The 11,307-nt window shown below is 40.5% G+C and overlaps 1 pseudogene; it reads left to right on the forward strand.

Moving 5' to 3' along the window:
- Positions 1-5,410: 5,410 nt before the first annotated feature.
- LOC116871634 lies at positions 5,411-9,959 on the forward strand (annotated as a pseudogene).
- The last annotated feature ends 1,348 nt before the right edge of the window (positions 9,960-11,307 follow it).

An 11,307-nucleotide genomic window follows, 5' to 3' on the forward strand; every position in this document is an offset into this window, starting at 1 on the left:
TCCCAAACATTTTATCCTACCCTAATTACCTTATAATTGTGGTTTAATTTATATATTGATACCCTACATTTATTTTTTAATGAATTTCATGCTAAGACTTTGTTGCAATATGAAAAATTTCATAAAAACAATACTCACTTGGTTTTTAAAAAATCAGACAACAATCCTCCTCACACACAACTGAAATACTCTCAAAAAGGAAAAGTCTTTTAACTATGTCTACTTTTAGAAAACGAAATAATAAACTTAGTTGAAAAATATAAAATTTGGATAATGGAACAACGAGTATATCTTGCTATCTACCACACAGAGATGTGCTTGACTCTAATCTATGTAAAGTGAGGTTTTAGTTCCTCTACTGTAGCACTTTTCAAAGTACCTCTGTAATTTTGATGATCATATTATTATTTTACATTTTGTTGGTTGTAAGTTGGAAATCTCTAGTTATACTTCTGTTTCTTGTCCAATAAATTTTAGCCAGTTTCTTGACTGGTTCTAGACTTATTCTAGGTGGAATAAGACTGTTAATGCCTCTACTCATCCCTCAATTTTTGCTACCGTCTTTCACCTTCCAACTCTGTCAGTTAGCTATACATTTACTTTTACTTTGTTAAGGTTGTAAAGTGAACCGTTAAGTATTTGAGCTAATAAAAAAAATGTTTTTATGGGTGCCTAGGTGGTTCAGTTGACTAAGTATCTGCCTTCAGCTCATGATCCCAGGGTTCTAGGATCCAGCCCTGAGTCATTGTTGCGAGGCGGGGGTAAGGGAGAGGTAGGCTGGGGGGGTGGGGGGAAAACGGTTTCCTGCTCAGCAGGGAGTCTGCTTCACCCTGCTTATGCTCTCTCTCTGTCTCTCAAATAAATAAATAAAACCTTTAAACAACAACAAAAAAGTTTTTATATTTAAGTTAAATTGAGTTGAGCTTTCTACCACAACAGAAACCCTCTTAACTTCACTGAGCACCTCCTACCTGCTTACCTGCTGGTCAGGAAAAGGGATGCTACAATCTACTTTGTGTAAATGACACTATCTTTTTTTTTTTTTTTAAGATTTTATTTATTTATTTGACAGAGAGAGAGATCACAAGTAGGCGGAGAGAGAGGCAGAGAGAGAGGAAGGGAAGCAGGCTCCTGGCCTAGCAGAGAGCCCGATGTGGCGCTCGATCCCAGGACCCCGGGATCATGACCTGAGCAGAAGGGGCAGAGGCTTTAACCCACTGAGCCACCCAGGCGCCCCTAAATGACACTATCTTAAAAGGACATGATTTTTTAATACATCAGTTATGTTTAATTAAAATACATCTTATAAAACAAAACAAAATGATAGGATGAAGCTCTGCAATAGTCTAAGACGGTATCTTTCTCAGGAAAAGTCTTTCAAAAATAAAGCCATTGTAGAATATTATTTGAAAACAGGGGGATACATTGTTTATTTTCTGAAAGAGACACTAAAATTGAAGGAAATAGGTGTGTAGTGATCCTGGTGAAAAGATTTATTGCATTTGAAACATATTCTAGAGGTTATTGTCTTAAGTATAAAAGCTACTGAAGGGCAAAATGGGAAGTGACCACGACGTAAGTATAATTGATAATATGAATTTCAGTTTATATTTAAGTCAAATATTCTTTTTTTTTTCAGTGAGACCTCTGAGTTTGCAGAAAACATCCACAAATAAATGTTTCTAATAACTTTAACTTTAAAAAATAAGTATAATAAAGCTTCCCTATTTTGTACTATACTTTTCTATACCTTTCTGCCTCTCTGAAAAAGGTCTTGAGATGCTATGCCTAGTGAATCAGATTCCTCTTCCTTTGTGAACAAAAACCAAAGCAATCTTCTTCATGTTGTCCTCACTACACATTCTGCTTAAGTTATGCTCAGCTCAACCCCTCAAAAACCAGGGTTTATAGATGGTTCAAAATATGTTATTCATGCATATAATAATTCACCTGACAAAGTATTTTAGGTAGCTTAAATAAAATATATGCATACAAAAGCTAGTAATCCATAGGTGAAAAATAATAAGCCAAATACAATGCTTATTTTTTTTAAAAAATCACAATGAAGCACACCATAATACCTTCCTAAATTGAGCTGTAAATTTAGTTCTGAGCTTCCTGATAGTCGAAATAAAAAGGAGAAGTTACAAAATTTCAATTCAGGGGAAACCAAACTTCTGCTAATACTAAACTCTAAAGGAAATTTCCCTTAGGGACTGTGTCCCAAAACAAGACGAGGAGGGAAGACTAGTGTGCCTGTCACCAGTGTTTTCTGGAATTTTCTCCCTGTTCCTCCCTATGCATATGAAAGTGTCTTGCCATAAATACATCCCACATTGAAGAGTCTGCATGGTCAGGTTCAAGAAATCAGAAAAACTACAAGTTTTGTAAAAGAGTTAGAGGGATCTGATGTTGTAGTTCACAAAAGGAATTTTCCCTCATCTATGTCAGAATCAGAAAGAAAAATGAGTGAATTGTTTTTCTATTCTCTCCATGTAGATACAATTCACTGAATCCAATAACGAGAAGTCAAATGGAAGTCTGATTTATCCAAGACACACAGAAATTCAGAGGCATATCAGTGATCTGAATCCGAAAGATATGAATCAAGTTATTCATTATACTCATTGATAAAGCAATCTTATACGACAGAATTTAAATGTAAAAACACAGAAAAAAATCATATTGTCATTAGTCATATTACCACAGATCATGTGATGCAGATTATAAAAGACATTATGTCTCTGTATTTTAAAAAAATTATCTTTACTAATGCTAAAACTACCCCCAAAGTCACAGCTTCTGTAGTAAACATTTAAATGTATGCTAAAACTGGTAGCTCTCTAAGAGTGACAGCTCTCTTGGTCCATATTAAAACTGATGAAGAAATCATTGATGAAAAACTTTGAAAATATCATTTAGTGAATGAAATATCATCATGGTGAGGTCAGGAATATTACCTTATTGATAAAATATTCATTTCCTGTAATAAATGGGTTTGGAGTCATCAATTATCAGGAAACTATCAAACACTGGTTTTGACTTAAATATATTTAATAAGTCATGTTTATTGGATTCATATCAATCGATTCTTCCACAATTTTCACTCAGAAAATGAAATCTGTGCAGTTAATTAGTTGAAAATAACAACTGCTGGTTCAATTAAATTTAGCAAATTTCACATTCTAGTTTTACCATATGTATATTTGTTTGAAGTAATAATTCAACTTCTGTACTAGATTGCATATTTTGGAATAAAGTAAACAAATTACATTATGACATGGAAATATCTCTAAAAATACACATTTGATTTCCTCTTGGAAAATTAAGCACAAATGGCTTAAGTGAATCCCTAATAAATGACCGCAAAAATTACTTGATTACATGGGTATAAATTTGACTTAGCCATTAATAACTTTTACATAAAACCATGCACATTGGCAGTCATAGGATACATTAAATTTCTCTCTTAAAACATTACCCATTAAAAAAAGGACGAAGAAGAAGAGAGAGGGAGAGAGACAGAAAAGAAAAAAAGAAAGGAAAAGCTTGGGAGTGCTGCTTTGCTCTAGAATTAATAAGCCAGAGTTTTATTCATATCTAAGTTGTGGGAAAACTGATGGGATCAAAAAATATTTCAAGTTGGAAGAATGTGCAGTCAGAGGAAATACCGCGGCAGCTAGGATGAAGGTACTAGTAGTAAGTACCTTCATCCTTGCTTGTAGAAAAGCAGAGAAGTATATATACATTTAAGGCTGCTGTGCACTTGGCACAGTGTCTCACAAAATCTTAACAAATGCTATCTTGGTTGGGTCTCATTGCACTTTGATGAGCCATGCAGAGTTGGGGATATTGTCTTTTCACAACAGAGTTAGTCATTATGAGATGTGCTCAAGGTCAATCCACAATCTGGATCTTCTGACAGAATTTAGGCATGGAGTCTATGCCTAAAACATGACAGCTATTTGAAATACAAATAAGTATGATTTGACGTTAATTAATGCAAATATGTGTTACTACAAACTGAGTCATGGTGTAGTCCGCTTTCAATAAAGAGCTCAATAAAGTGTATGTGACGGACAGTAACAACAGCTCACTAACCCTATTCATATCAAATAAACAACTATAGAGCGACTATTACTTGCAAAGTATTGTGATTAACAGCTAGTCATGGAGAGCAGGTTGTTTACTGAGGTCCTTTCTCTTCCTCCCCCTATATGTATGTATATAATTTTCTATTCTACTAGTTTACCTAACCTCCACTGACGATAACGTGTGACTTTATTACAGAAATAAAGTTCACAATACAGAGGATTTGTACATAAAACTACCTTTTCACTCTTGAATGCCATTTTCTTTTAGAAAGGGAAAAAAAAAGAGAGAGAGAGTTGGCAGTGCCATACCACCCGCGTTTTAGAGCAGGAGACCTCTATTCCAGATACCTGGTGTTCTGGCAAACTTATTTATACAAATGCATCAACCTGCGTGCTGTCTGGTTAGACACCTTAAAGCAATGTTCTAAAAGTAAGGGCCTTAATTTGCACCGTCGATAGTGCTACAACGTGTTTGTGCAGTTTTCCTTCACACAGAGGAACTTTCGCCACAAAAGGAGTTTAAAAGTTCAGGGTAGGGATTTAGGTGACCTACAAAAGTCGTACGTCCAGCGTCCCCATTTTCCTCAGTACCTTATATTACTATACAGTAATTTAAGCACCAGACCGGCCTTGATAGCCTCTCACTTTGTGACACAGCTCCAGCCGGACTTGACTTGCTCAGGGCGCCAGGATCAGGGTCCGACCACAGGCTTCAGGGAGGTTTGTTCCTAGTGGATCAGGGCGGGTGTGTTGCCGGAGTCGTGTTCCATTGGCTACACTCTCGGGGACTGGCCGGGTTTTCCGACACTTGATTGGATGGAACTTCCCCCTGTAGGCCAAGATCATTGGAGGGTGCCGGAGCCAGGGGGCGGGGCAGGTTCCCCAGGATTCTTGACCGAGCGCGCTCAGCTGCGGAGCCGGGCGCCGGGTGCCGTACTGGAGCTGGTTGGGAGGGCAGACCCGGAGGGAGGACGGGAGGGTCCCGGCGCGGAAGAGGTCTGGAAGGGGTAGAGCGGGGCGGTGGCTGGTCGCCGGCCGCCCGGAGGGCAGTCTTAGGTTCCCCGCGGCGGCGGCCGCTCCAAGACAGCATCTGTCAACGCTCTTCCTCAGTCCTCCTCCTTTGGCCGGGCCGGGCTCCGCTGGAGGCGGCTGGGAAGACGCGGGACCCACCGTGACGAGCCCATCAGCTGTCAGGCGAGCGGCGAAGCGACCCGAGGGCGGCGAGAGACACACAAAGGACGCGGTGAGCGGCGGCGGCGAAAGGGGGCGGCAGATTCGGGACGGCAACTCCCGGCCGCGCCCGCTCGTGCCGCCGCCGCCGGGGCTGGGTCCGAGGCCGCGGAGACAATGCGGCCGGGCTTCGGCCCCGCGCGCCTCAGAGTGCGGGCGCCTGCGCTCCCCTGTCCCCTATTTGACCGTCCCTCGCCTCGCCCAGCCCCCTCCCGGCTGGCTTGGCCCCCGCCCGGGTAAGGGGCGCCCCCTCGCTCCCGTAGCCGGGAAGGAAGTCCGTCCGCGGCCGCCGAGCCCGGCAACTTGCGAGCGGGGAAAAGTTTGCGGCGCCTCCGCGGGGCGGCGCGGCGCGGCGCCGCCCGCCCCTGGCGTTCGCGGTCACAGCCGGTGACTTTCTGGACTAGTCGTCAGTCCGGGCCGCGGCGCGCCAGGCGGCGACTGCGGGGAGGGCCAGAGTCCGTCCGAGGGCGTCCGCGCCCGGGGCTGCGGGTGAGTTGGCTTTTTGGGCGCGATGGGTTTAAGCTGTCTGGGGCACCTGGGTTTGGGGAGAAAGCCCGGAGAGTGCCTTTAATACTTTTTGGAGCAGGCGGGGAGAACAAATATAAGTGCGATTGCTTAAGAGTCGCTGACATGCCGCTGGCTCGTGAACCGTATCGGTGGGAACCTTTTAGGAGCCGGGGCTACTGAGGGCCTGTGCAGGTTGGGGGTTGGGAGGTGGAAAGATAAGAAGGTCGCGCACCAGCCGTGCCAGTAACTGGCTCTGCGTGACCTTGGACAAGGGACTTAATCACTTAGCTCTCCTCATCCGTGATACAGGAGGCTAGAGCTACGTGATCGCTGGTGTCTTACCGTTTTTAAATACATCTCGGTTTGAGATTTTCCTTGGGCCTCAACGTGGTACAGGAGTTATGAACCAGTAGGCCAGGATATATTTACAGGCGCCTGTAAGGAGTCACCTTTCAGCCTACTGAGAACTAACTTTTAAGTCTGATGCTTTCAAACAGTAATATTGGAAGGTTTGGAAGGTTTTTTTCAGTGCAAAATAATTACCCATTGTTTAAAAACACTTCTTTAAACTGATCTACTTTGCTGCAGCGTTTGGAGTAGTAGCAGCCAGGCTGGGGACAGAGAACCAAGCTTGAGGGTGAAGTGGCAGGTGCCTCCAGCGATCCCTTCATCCCTTCTGGATTCAGTTTAGGGGGAGAACAAGGCTTTTATTATACATAGGAGAGAGTAAACAGGGCAGGTGTTTTGTTGTAAGTTTTCTGTATTGCTTCTTTCTACTGAAAACTTTTGTGTGGAGGGCAGTGGGGGAATGGGCTCTAACTTTCGACAAAGGGAAAGAAAATGACATTTATAACCTAAGTAAATCTTAAACTAATGTAAATCTTCCTTACAGGAACAGTAACACATAATGCAAGTACATCTTGATCTAATTTTAATGAAGGATTGAAAATAGCTGCTATGTTCAGTATCACTGACGCCAAGATGGCTCACTTACATAATCTTCTTTGTTGGGATGTGTTAGTGACATGTATAATTTGGATAAATTATTAATGTTAAAGGTTTGGTCTGGGAATGGTTTTGGAATATTTTCATCACAGGTTGTGTTGCAACACAATGGAGTGTTAACTTTTGGTTATGATAATAACCTGCTTTTTTTTTTCCACTAAAAAGTGAAATCAAGCATTTTCCCTAACCAAAACTCTTTCAACTATTTAATGTTTATTCATCTGTGCTGAATCCAGGATAAATTATTTTGTTCTCTCAATGATAAATTTTCCCAGTTTTTTCACTATTCATGAGCATGAAGAGTCAGGTGCTCCACTGGGATTTCTCTTCTCATGGAGCTTATAATAACAAAAGCTGATTTCTTTTAATGTAAGTGCATACATACACTCAGTAAATATTCGGTGGATAAAATACCCAGTGCTTAGATAAGAAATAAGTTAAAATTCTTTTTACCCATCCTTAAAGAGAATTATCATGCTTTAGGGGGAAGAAAGAAGGTGTCAAACAAAACTGGCAGAAAAACTGAGTTGAATTCCAGTATCTATCCTGAAAGTTTATATTTTAAAATGAGGGATACAGATTTGGAAAGAGACAAAGATAACTGATAGGGTTTCCAAGAGAAAGATAGCAATATAGATTTAACATAATACATTTTATGACCTAGCTGTCTTTGAGGAACACAAACCTTTGAAAAGGTATGTTTCTTAAATTATCAGTAGCTATTTGCATTGTGATTGAATGTCTAATTATAACCTAGTCATAACCATTATATTTCACTTGAGTGATATCTGATTCTTAAACTCATTGTTAAAATAACATGAAGTAAACTTTTCAGGGCAGTTGCGTGAAGGAAAGTATACCTTTTGAAATCAACTAAATCTGCAGTGAGAAAATTACCTCTAATCTTACACCAAATCTAAAATAAGCACTGGAAGTAGCATCTTTCCAAGAAGGTCTTCACTCTAGACAAATGCTATGTGTGCAGAGGGATACTATGTGGACTACATCATACATAAGATACTCTGGTTTTCCTAAGGGGTCTGTGTAATAGTCTATTTATTGACAAGAAAAGTAAGTCCCCAACATTTGTAAGCCTGGAAACTTGTGGAAAGCCTCTTGGCCTTATTTAAAAGTGACTACTCATCCTAAAACATAGCACTGATATTTGAACAATGAGCTTTCTGTAGAATGTGCATTCTCCTCATAGCAGGTTTGCTGGCTGGGCAGCTTTGCAGGGGGTTAGAACCCTGAATCTGAGAATGTGGTCTTTAGACCACTTGTATCAGAATCTTCTGTAGCACCTGCAAAACTTCAGACCTCTGGATAACTTTCTACACTTGAAGAATCAGAATGTCTGTTAGCAGAATCTAGAGTATGTATTCTTAACAAGCTCCTCCCAAAGTGAGAATCACACTAAATTTCGAGAATTAGTGTTAAGAGTTTTCTGGCCAGTGGTTAATGGCAACCGTTGCTTCCCCCAGGAACATTTGAAAAGTATCCCTCCTCCCAACCCCATTCTCACTGCTCTGATCATTTCCCCTCTGACACCAGAATTGGTGGCTTCATCTCTTAACTGTGGCCAAGAAGCCCCTCACAAACTGCTTCTACAAGCAAACCAAAATACCATCTATAAGCAGAGTTAAGGCAGCTCTGGAACACAGGGCCAAGAGACCCCTTCTTCTTTGAGGTACTTCCACCACCCTCTCCTCCAGCTACTTCCTCATCAAGGAAGGAGATGAGGTTTCAGGCAGATAATTGGGAAAACACCCCAAGGGAAAAAAGGAACAGAGCTAGAATGCTGGATGGAAAGCTGTCCCCTCAACATAGTTTAACATTCATATTTGATGATTTGAGTTCTAAAGCTGATTAATTTGGCAATCAAGTGTGAGGCATAACCCAGGCCCCTTCCTGTATATTGGTAAAACTTTCATCTACAAAACTGTATAATGCTCCTGTAATCTCTGTATCAATAAAATCCCCAGCATTTCAGTATTTTCATGTTTATTGAAGAAAAAGAGAAGAGTTTAGGAGAGAAGTTCAAAGCATAGTTTAAGGAGTCAGCACACCTGATTTAATTCCTAGCTTAGCCCGTTACTACCTAGGTGACTTTTAGCTGCAACCTTGACCCTGTAAGCTTCAGTTTCCTTCCTTGGAAAATGAGAATAATAGTACCTGCCTCACAGGAGTTGTTTTGGGAATTATATAATACACAAATTAGTGATAGATAATAATTGTCACTCACTATATACTCCATATCTGTACTTTTAACTTATTATAGTAACTTTTTAATTTCTTTTTTAGCCCTGGAGAGTTGCTGCAGAAGAGGGATAAGAGAGGAAGACAACTCAGGAGGAGATAAGTCACTCTGGACACAGGGAAGGTCACACCACTAAATAATAATTGTTGAGCAGAGGGGAAAGGGACAAGGGAAGGATGCAGACTGCAGCCCTGCTAATAACCTGGGCTTCCTCATGTGTCACCCTGGTTCAGGTGCTATCTTCTCTACCCTCCTCCCTTTTCATACTACTTGATATGCTATTTTTTGATTCACTTTGAGAAACACTGATTAATTAGTCTGCCTCAAAATGTTAATCCTGGTTTTGGATTTTAGTATCTGGATCCTCAACTTTGCAGTAGCTTAGGGCTGGCAGTTGTCTCTCCTCTTGGCATCTAGCCTTTGGAGTTATTGAAGAGAAGAGATTTCTGTCTCTAACCCCAAAGAAATAAATCCAGAATCTAACTCCAAATTTGCCTTTTCAGAGAAGTGTATGCCATCAGAATATGGCGATGTGATGAGAGAGGCCACTGCCCTCTGACTTTGAAAAATACCTTTACTTTCCGGAGCTCTTCTACTTTTCAAAGTACTTTGTCTCTTATTAGCCCACTTTTTCCTTACAGTCCTATAAAATATCAACATTAGTAGACAGACCCCCATGAGGCCTGTCAAATCTTTCTCTTCTCCCTACCTCCATTCTCTTGCAAACCTATTGCAAGGCTAGTCTTTGCTATCTTCACAACATTTTTCTTGAAATCAAAAGACTTCCATCACTTTCTATATGTCCCCATGTCATATTGAACCTCCTCTGCCTGGTTTATACAGTGGCCTTAAAAATAGTGTCCCATTCTACTCGAAATATATTCTTTCCATAATTTCTGCAATATGGCCTACTTACTCACCCTGGGTCTAAGCCCATATTGCTTGCCTCATCGGGAGAGAGACATCAGTGATGCCTCCTTTTGAACCACCTGGATTCTACCCATTCTTCAATTTCCAGCTTCTCCTTGGAGCCATCCCAGATCATCAGTTCCTTAAAATTCCACCTTGCTCTGAACTCCAGTGGTAGCCATGGCTATTTGGTCAATTATAACCTGGACTTAAAGTCCTAAGGGAGAAAAAGTGTAGCATAAATCTGATACAGAGAAGAAAGTACTAGGCTAAAAAGTTTTATTAAAGACCTGATGTCTACTAAAGAGCTGTGGGAGGAAAGCCAACTTGCTCTACCTTTGTGGTTCTACATTTTCTGAGCTGTGAACGTAGAAAGGTTTGGGTCAGATGATGTTGGTGGTGCCTTCTCATTCTGAGATTCTGGGACAACTTGGCCTTCCCTGTGTGGGATGGGATTCTTACTGAGTTCTTGGATTAAAATGTCAGGAATGGACACTCAGTGCCTTCAGGACTTGTCCTGTCCCACAGAACTCTAATGCTAAACTTGTTTAGTTTTTGAATGCCGTGTACCTTTTTTACCTTGCCTTTTAACCGCAAGCATTCAGGGAAGGCTAGTAGGGGTGAATTAAGTAGCAGGATGATGCATTACAGATAATAAAGAGTTATCTTGTGACTGACTTCCTATGATAGAATAAATAGTGTCAGCAATTAGATAATCCTTAAACCATAGCATTTAAAATTTTGCATGTTATCTTCATTGGGTAGTGCTATATGTTAAATAAAGTTATATTTTCTTTTAATCATTTCATAAGTGGAAACACATTAAAACGGTCAAACTCTAGGATAGACACTAGATGACTTTCCATAGTAATCAGGTTAGTGACATGTAAATTTGCGTCAGTGTGTATATATATCACATGCACTTTACACTTAAATTAAGGGTATCCCTAAATTTTGATGTGCTATTATACATTGACCAGATTTAAGAAGAATATCTCTTTAAAATGTGTTGACATTTAATTGACCTTTGAAAGTTCATTCTGTTAATCATACTCAAAGTGCTAAAGCTATGGTTGACTGCTCTGGTGTTTTTACATTCAGTAGTGCTTAGCATATAAATTCTTCAGCATAATTGCTACTTATTTAGCAAGAGTTTCCTTTCTTCTCTGAAAATAGGAGTTGTATTTTATTTTTGCATCTTTTTTTTTTTTTTTAACTTTGCTTCAGGCTGGATGGTGTTAGAGGTCTGAATTGAAATGCTTTCCTGTCATTAGTTGTATGGGGTGTGGCTTCTTAATATAGGAG

Source organism: Lontra canadensis, unplaced genomic scaffold, assembly GCF_010015895.1.
Source record: "Lontra canadensis isolate GAN:19392208 unplaced genomic scaffold, GSC_riverotter_1.0 scaffold27, whole genome shotgun sequence".
In the NCBI taxonomy this organism is placed as follows: Eukaryota; Metazoa; Chordata; class Mammalia; order Carnivora; family Mustelidae; genus Lontra; species Lontra canadensis.